Here is an 11,100-nt window from a genome sequence, read left to right on the forward strand (position 1 = left end):
AACCACCAACACAGAAACACCCCGCACCCACTGACTCCTACACAGAAACACCCCACACCCACTGACACCTACACAGATACACCCCACACTGACACCTACACAGAAACACCCCACACCCACTGACACCTACATAGAAACACCCCACACCCACTGACACTTTCACAGAACACCCCACAGCCACTGACAAATACACAGAACACCCCACACCCACTGACAAATACACAGAAACACCCCACACCCACTGAACCACCTACACAGAAACACCCCACACCCACTGAACTGCCTACACAGAAACACCCCACACCCACTGAACCACCGACACAGATACACCCCACGCCCACTGAAACCTATAGAGAAATACCCCACACCCACAGACATCTACAGAGAAACACCCCACACCCACTGAGCCACTTACAGAAAAACAGCCCACACCCACTGACACCTACACAGAATACCCCACACCCACTAAGAAATACACAGAAACACCCCACACCCACTGAACCACCGACACAGAAACACCCCACACCCACTGACACCGACACAGAAACACCCCGCTCCCACTGACACCTACACAGAAACACCCCGCTCCCACTGACCCCTACACAGAAACACCCCACACCCACTGACACCTACACAGAAACACCACACACCCACTGACACAGACAAAGAAACAGCCCAAAGCCACTGACACCTACACAGAAACTCCCCACACCCAGTGACAAACACACAGAAACACCCCACACCCACTGACACCTACACAGAAACACCCCACACCCACTGACACCTACACAGAACACCCCACACCCACCAACAGATACACAGAAACACCCCACACCTACTGAACCACCGACACAGAAACACCACACACCCACTGACACAGACAAAGAAACAGCCCAAAGCCACTGACACCTACACAGAAACTCCCCACACCCACTGACAAACACACAGAAACACCCCACACCCACTGACACCTACACAGAAACAACCCACACCCACTGAACCACCGACACAGAAACACCCCACACCCACTGACACCTACACAGAAACACCCTACACCCACTGAACCACCTACACAGAAACACCCCACACCCACTGACACCTACACAGAAACCCCCAGACCCACTGACACTGACACAGGAACTCCTGACACCCACTGACACCGACACAGAAAGACCCCACAGCCACCGACTCTACTCAGAAACACCCCGCACCCATGGACACCTACACAGAAACAGCCAGCACCCACTGACAAATACACAGAAACATCCCACAGCCACTGAACCACCAACACAGAAACACCCCGCACCCACTGACTCCTACACAGAAACACCCCACACCCACTGAACCACCAACACAGAAAAACCCCACACCCACTGACACCTACACAGAAACACCCCACACCCACTGACACCTACACAGAAACACCCCACACCCACTGAACAACCGACACAGAAACACCCTGCAACCACTGACACCTACACAGATACACCCCACACTGACACCTACACAGAAACACCCCACACCCTGACACCTACATAGAAACACCCCACACCCACTGACACTTTCACAGAACACCCCACAGCCACTGACAAATACACAGAACACCCCACACCCACTGACAAATACACAGAAACACCCCACACCCACTGAACGACCTACACAGAAACACCCCACACCCACTGAACTACCTACACAGAAACACCCCACACCCACTGACACCTACACAGAAACACCCCACATCCACTGACACCTACACAGAAACACCCCACACCAACTGAACCACCGACACAGAAACACCCCACGCCCACTGACACCTATAGAGAAATACCCCACACCCACAGACATCTACAGAGAAACACCCCACACCCACTGACACCTACACAGAATACCCCACACCCACTGACACCTACAAAGAAACACCCCACACCCACTGAACCACCTACACAGAAACACCCCACACCCACTGAACCACCGACACAGAAACACCCTGCAACCACTGACACCTACACAGAAAAACCCCACACCCACTGACACCTACACAGATACACCCCACACTGACACCTACAGAGAAACACCCCACACCTACTGACACCTGCATAGAAACACCCCACATCCACTGACACTTTCACAGAACACCCCACAGCCACTGACAAATACACAGAACCCCACACCCACTGACAAATACACAGAAACACCCCACACCCACTGAATCACCTACACAGAAACACCCCACACCCACTGAACTACCTACACAGAAACACCCCACACCCACTGAACCACCGACACAGAAACACCCCACGCCCACTGACAGCTATAGAGAAATACCCCACACCTACAGACATCTACAAGGAAACACCCAACACCCACTGAACCACTTACACAAAAACAGCCCACACCCACTGACACCTACACAGAATACCCCACACCCACTAAGAAATACACAGAAACACCCCACACCCACTGAACCACCTACACAGAAACACCCCACACCCACTGAACCACCGACACAGAAACACCCCGCACCCTCTGACCCCTACACAGAAACACCCCACACCCGCTGACACCTACACAGAAACACCCCACACCCACTGACAAATACACAGAAACACCCCACGCCCACTGACAAATACACAGATACACCCCACACCCACTGACGCCTACAAAGAAACACCCTACACCCACTGACACCTACACAGAAACACCCCACACCCACTGACACCTACACAGAAACACCCCGCACCCACTGACACCTACACGGAAACACCCCACACCCACTGACACCTACATAGAAACACCCAACACCCACTGACACCTACACAGAAACATCCCACAGCCACTGACACCTGCACAGAAACACCCCACACCCAGTGACACCTACACAGAAACACCCCACACCCACTGACACCTTCACCGAACACCCCACAACCACTGACAAATACACAGAAAACCCCACTCCCACTGACATATACACAGAAACACCCCACACCCACTGAACCACCTACACAGAAACACCCCACACCCACTGACACCTACACCATAACACCCTACACCCACTGAACCACCGACACAGAAACACCACACACCCACTGACACCGACAAAGAAACAGCCCACAGCCACTGACACCTACACAGAAACTCCCCACACCCACTGACAAACACACAGAAACACCCCACACCCACTGACACCTACACAGAAACACCCCACTCCCACTGACACCTACACAGAAACAACCCACACCCACTGAACCACCGACACAGAAACACCCCACACCCACTGAAACCTACAGAGAAATACCCCACACCCACAGACATCTATAGAGAAACACCCCACACCCACTGGACTACCTACACACAAACACCCCACACCCACTGACACCGACACAGGAACACCCCGCACCGACTGACACCTACACAGAAACACCCCACACCCACTGAACCACTTACACAAAAACACCCCACACCCACTGACACCTACAGAGAAACACCCCACACCCACTGACACCTACAGAGAAACACCCTACACCAACTGACACCGACACATAAACAACCCACAACCACTGAACCACCTACACAGAAACACCCCACACCCACTGAACCACCGACACAGAAACACAACACACCCACTGACACCGACAAAGAAACAGCCCACAGCCACTGACACCTACACAGAAACTCCGCACACTCACTGATAAACACACAGAAACACCCCACACCCACTGACACCTACACAGAAACAACCCACACCCACTGAACCACCGACACAGAAACACCCCACACCCACTGACACCTACAGAGAAATACCCCACACCCACAGACATCTACAGAGAAACATCCCACACCCACTGGACTACCTACACACAAACACCCCACACCCTCTGATACCGACACAGGAACACCCCGCACCTACTGACACCTACACAGAAACACCCCACACCCACTGAATCACTTACACAAAAACACCCCACACCCACTGTCACCTACAGAGAAATACCCCACACCCACTGAACCACCTACACAGAAACACCCCACACCCACTGACACCTACACAGAAACACCCCACACCCACTGTCACCTACAGAGAAATACCCCACACCCACTGAACCACCTACACAGAAACACCACACACCCACTGACACCTACACAGAAACACCCCACATCCACTGACATCTACACCATAACACCCCACACCCACTGAACCACCGACACAGAAACACCACACACCCACTGACACCGACAAAGAAACAGCCCACAGCCACTGACACCTACACAGAAACTCCCAACACCCACTGACAAACACACAGAAACACCCCACACCCACTGACACCTACACAGAAACAACCCACACCCACTGAACCACCGACACAGAAACACCCCACACCCACTGACACCTACAGAGAAATACCCCACACCCACAGACATCTACAGAGAAACATCCCACACCCACTGGACTACCTACACACAAACACCCCACACCCACCGATACCGACACAGGAACACACCCCACATCCACCCCACATCCAATTCCACCTGCACAGAAACACCACACAGCCGCTGACACCTACACAGAAACACCCCACACCCACTGAGTCCTACACAGAAGCACCCCACACCCACTGACACCTACACAGAAACACCACACACCCACTGACACAGACAAAGAAACAGCCCAAAGCCACTGACACCTACACAGAAACTCCCCACACCCAGTGACAAACACACAGAAACACCCCACACCCACTGACACCTACACAGAAACACCCCACACCCACTGACACCTACACAGAACACCCCACACCCACCAACAGATATACAGAAACACCCCACACCTACTGAACCACCGACACAGAAACACCACACACCCACTGACACAGACAAAGAAACAGCCCAAAGCCACTGACACCTACACAGAAACTCACCACACCCACTGACAAACACACAGAAACACCCCACACCCACTGACACCTACACAGAAACAACCCACACCCACTGAACCACCGACACAGAAACACCCCACACCCACCAACAGATACACAGAAACACCCCACACCTACTGAACCACCGACACAGAAACACCACACACCCACTGACACCTACACAGAAACACCCTACACCCACTGAACCACCTACACAGAAACACCCCACACCCACTGACACCTACACAGAAACCCCCAGACCCACTGACACTGACACAGGAACTCCTGACACCCACTGACACCGACACAGAAAGACCCCACAGCCACCGACTCTACTCAGAAACACCCCGCACCCACGGACACCTACACAGAAACAGCCAGCACCCACTGACAAATACACAGAAACATCCCACACCCACTGAACCACCAACACAGAAACACCCCGCACCCACTGACTCCTACACAGAAACACCCCACACCCACTGAACAACCGACACAGAAACACCCTGCAACCACTGACACCTACACAGATACACCCCACACTGACACCTACACAGAAACACCCCACACCCACTGACACCTACATAGAAACACCCCACACCCACTGACACTTTCACAGAACACCCCACAGCCACTGACAAATATACAGAACACCCCACACCCACTGACAAATACACAGAAACACCCCACACCCACTGAACGACCTACACAGAAACACCCCACACCCACTGAACCACCGACACAGAAACACCCCACGCCCACTGACACCTATAGAGAAATACCCCACACCCACAGACATCTACAGAGAAACACCCCACACCCACTGACACCTACACAGAATACCCCACACCCACTGACACCTACAAAGAAACACCCCACACCCACTGAACCACCTACACAGAAACACCCCACACCCACTGAACCACCGACACAGAAACACCCTGCAACCACTGACACCTACACAGAAAAACCCCACACCCACTGACACCTACACAGATACACCCCACACTGACACCTACAGAGAAACACCCCACACCCACTGACACCTGCATAGAAACACCCCACATCCACTGACACTTTCACAGAACACCCCACAGCCACTGACAAATAGACAGAACCCCACACCCACTGACAAATACACAGAAACACCCCACACCCACTTAACCACCTACACAGAAACACCCCACACCCACTGAACTACCTACACAGAAACACCCCACACCCACTGAACCACCGACACAGAAACACCCCACGCCCACTGACAGCTATAGAGAAATACCCCACACCCACAGACATCTACAAGGAAACACCCCACACCCACTGAACCACTTACACAAAAACAGCCCACACCCACTGACACCTACACAGAATACCCCACACCCACTAAGAAATACACAGAAACACCCCACACCCACTGAACCACCTACACAGAAACACCCCGCACCCACTGAACCACCGACACAGAAACACTCCGCACCCTCTGACCCCTACACAGAAACACCCCACACCCACTGACACCTACACAGAAACACCCCACACCCACTGACAAATACACAGAAACACCCCACGCCCACTGACAAATACACAGATACACCCCACACCCACTGACGCCTACAAAGAAACACCCTACACCCACTGACACCTACACAGAAACACCCCACACCCACTGACACCTACACAGAAACACCCCGCACCCACTGAACCACCTACACAGAAACACCCCACACCCACTGACACCTACACCATAACACCCCACACCCACTGAACCACCGACACAGAAACACCACACACCCACTGACAAACACACAGAAACACCCCACACCCACTGACACCTACACAGAAACATCCCACACCCACTGACACCTACACAGAAACAACCCACACCCACTGAACCACCGACACAGAAACACCCCACACCCACTGAAACCTACAGAGAAATACCCCACACCCACAGACATCTATAGAGAAACACCCCACACCCACTGGACTACCTACACACAAACACCCCACACCCACTGACACCGACACAGGAACACCCCGCACCCACTGACACCTACACAGAAACACCCCACACCCACTGAACCACTTACACAAAAACACCCCACACCCACTGACACCTACAGAGAAACACCCTACACCAACTGACACCGACACATAAACAACCCACAACCACTGAACCACCTACACAGAAACACCCCACACCCACTGAACCACCGACACAGAAACACCACACACCCACTGACACCGACAAAGAAACAACCCACAGCCACTGACACCTACACAGAAACTCCGCACACTCACTGATAAACACACAGAAACACCCCACACCCACTGACACCTACACAGAAACAACCCACACCCACTGAACCACCGACACAGAAACACCCCACACCCACTGACACCTACAGAGAAATACCCCACACCCACAGACATCTACAGAGAAACATCCCACACCCACTGGACTACCTACACACAAACACCCCACACCCACTGATACCGACACAGGAACACCCCGCACCTACTGACACCTACACAGAAACACCCCACACCCACTGAATCACTTACACAAAAACACCCCACACCCACTGTCACCTACAGAGAAATACTCCACACCCACTGAACCACCTACACAGAAACACCCCACACCCACTGACACCTACACAGAAACACCCCACACCCACTGTCACCTACAGAGAAATACCCCACACCCACTGAACCACCTACACAGAAACACCACACACCCACTGACATCTACACCATAACACCCCACACCCACTGACATCTACACCATAACAAGCCACACCCACTGAACCACTTACACAAAAACACCCCACACCCACTGACACCTACAGAGAAACACCCCACACCCACTGACACCTACAGAGAAACACCCTACACCAACTGACACCGACACATAAACAACCCACACCCACTGAACCACCTACACAGAAACACCCCACACCCACTGAACCACCGACACAGAAACACCACACACCCACTGACACCGACAAAGAAACAGCCCACAGCCACTGACACCTACACAGAAACTCCCCACACCCACTGACAAACACACAGAAACACCCCACACCCACTGACACCTACACAGAAACAACCCACACCCACTGAACCACCGACACAGAAACACCCCACACCCACTGACATCTACACCATAACACCCCACACCCACTGAACCACCGACACAGAAACATCACACACCCACTGACACCGACAAAGAAACAGCCCACAGCCACTGACACCTACACAGAAACTCCCCACACCCACTGACAAACACACAGAAACACCCCACACCCACTGACACCTACACAGAAACAACCCACACCCACTGAACCACCGACACAGAAACACCCCACACCCACTGACACCTACAGAGAAATACCCCACACCCACAGACATCTACAGAGAAACATCCCACACCCACTGGATTACCTACACACAAACACCCCACACCCACCGATACCGACACAGGAACACCCCGCACCTACTGACACCTACACAGAAACACCCCACACCCACTGAATCACTTACACAAAAACACCCCACACCCACTGTCACCTACAGAGAAATACCCCACACCCACTGAACCACCTACACAGAAACACCCCACACCCACTGACACCTACACAGAAACACCCCACACCCACTGAACCACCTACACAGAAACACCCCACACCCACTGACACCTACACAGAAAAACCCCACACCCACTGAACCACCTACACAGAAACACCCCACACCCACTGACACCTACACAGAAACACCCCGCACCCACGGACACCTACACAGAAACAGTCAGCACCCACTGACACCTACACAGAAACACTCCACACCCACTGAACCACCTACATACACCCCACATCCAATTCCACCTGCACAGAAACACCACACAGCCGCTGACACCTACACAGAAACACCCCACACCCACTGACACCTACACAAAAACACCCCACACCCACTGAGTCCTACACAGAAGCACCCCACACTCACTGAACCACCGACACGGAAACACACTACACCCACTGACACCTACACAGAAACAACCCACACCCACTGAACCACCGACACAGAAACACCCCACACCCACTGACACCTACAGAGAAATACCCCACACCCACAGACATCTACAGAGAAACATCCCACACCCACTGGACTACCTACACACAAACACCCCACACCCACCGATACCGACACAGGAACACCCCGCACCTACTGACACCTACACAGAAACACCCCACACCCACTGAATCACTTACACAAAAACACCCCACACCCACTGTCACCTACAGAGAAATACCCCACACCCACTGAACCACCTACACAGAAACACCCCACACCCACTGACACCTACACAGAAACACCCCACACCCACTGAACCACCTACACAGAAACACCCCACACCCACTGACACCTACACAGAAACACCCCACACCCACTGAACCACCTACACAGAAACACCCCACACCCACTGACACCTACACAGAAACACCCCGCACCCACGGACACCTACACAGAAACAGTCAGCACCCACTGACACCTACACAGAAACACTCCACACCCACTGAACCACCTACATACACCCCACATCCAATTCCACCTGCACAGAAACACCACACAGCCGCTGACACCTACACAGAAACACCCCACAGCCACTGACACCTACACAAAAACACCCCACACCCACTGAGTCCTACACAGAAGCACCCCACACTCACTGAACCACCGACACGGAAACACACTACACCCACTGACACCTACACAGAAACACCCCAGACCCACTGAACTACCTACACAGAAACATCCCACACCCAGTGACACCTACACAGAAATCCCCAGACCCACTGACACCTACACAGAAACACCCCACACCCACTGATAACTACAAAGAAATAGCCCACACCCGCTGACGCCTACAGAGAAACACCCCACACCCACTGACACCTACACAGAAACACCCCACACCCACTGACAAATACACAGAAACACCCCGCTCCTACTGACACCTACACAGAAACACCCCACACCCAGACACCTACACAGAAACACCCCGCACCCACTGACACCTATACAGAAACACCCCACACCCACTGAACCACCGACACAGAAACACCCCACACCCACTGACACCTACTCCCAAAGACCCCACACCCACTGAACCACCGAGATAGAAACACCCTACGCCCACTGAACCACCTATACAGAAACACCCCACACCCACAGACACCGACACAGCAACACCCCACACCCACTGACACCGACACATAAACACCCCACACCCACTGACAGCTACACAGAAACACCCCACACCCACTGAACCACCTACACAGAAACACCCCGCACTCAATGACCCCTACACAGAAATTCCTACTCCAATGAAATCCCCAAAGATCCTATACAGTAAAACTCACAGTCCCACCAAATCTCCTGTCCCACCACCCCCTACCTTCCACAGCAGAAAGAAATCACTTTCTGAAAGAAGATGTCAGTTTGCTGCAGCAGACACGGAGAATCGCAACTGATTCCACAAATATTTTCAGAGCAAATGGATTGCAAGGGACCCCAATTCCTCTCAGCTCGAGTCTCCCTCCTTTCCCAGCCCATATCCCTTTAGCCTTGACCAATCAAGATTTTATCCATCTCTGCCTTTTATATATGTAACATGCGAGTGAGTTATGTGTACATAAAGCCTTGGTAGCCTCAGCTGCTTGTGACAAAGAAAATCCACAGAATCATCACTTTCTTGCTGAGTAAATGACTGCTCATCTCTGTTGTAAAAGGACGTCCCTCTATTCTGAAGCTGTGTCCTCTGGTCTTAGACTCTCGCAGCACAGGAAACATCCTCTCTACATACACTCTATTAAGGCCTATTACCAGTCAATGGTTTTCAATTAGATGATCCTCATCCCTCTGAATTCCAGTGAGCACAAGCCCAGAGTCATTGAACACTCTTCAGATGACGAGCCATTCAATCCTGGAATCATTTCTGTCAACCTCCTTGAACCCTCTCCAGTTTCAGCAGATGCTTTCTAAGATAAGGGGCCCAAAACTGCTCACAATGCTCCAAGTGATGCCTCAATAATGTTTTATGATGTCTCAACATAACATCCCTGCATTTATATTCTCGTCCCCTTGAAATGAATGTTAACATCACATTTGCCTCCCTCACCACACA

The 11,100-nt window shown here is 52.4% G+C and overlaps 1 protein-coding gene across 1 annotated transcript in view; it reads right to left on the bottom strand.

Moving 5' to 3' along the window:
* Positions 1–11,100, bottom strand: part of rtkna (rhotekin a) — a 236,689-nt gene that overhangs the window by 61,791 nt on the left and 163,798 nt on the right. The gene's annotated exons all lie outside the window — the stretch shown is intronic.

The sequence above is a fragment of the Mobula hypostoma genome, chromosome 4, assembly GCF_963921235.1.
Source record: "Mobula hypostoma chromosome 4, sMobHyp1.1, whole genome shotgun sequence".
In the NCBI taxonomy this organism is placed as follows: domain Eukaryota; kingdom Metazoa; phylum Chordata; class Chondrichthyes; order Myliobatiformes; family Myliobatidae; genus Mobula; species Mobula hypostoma.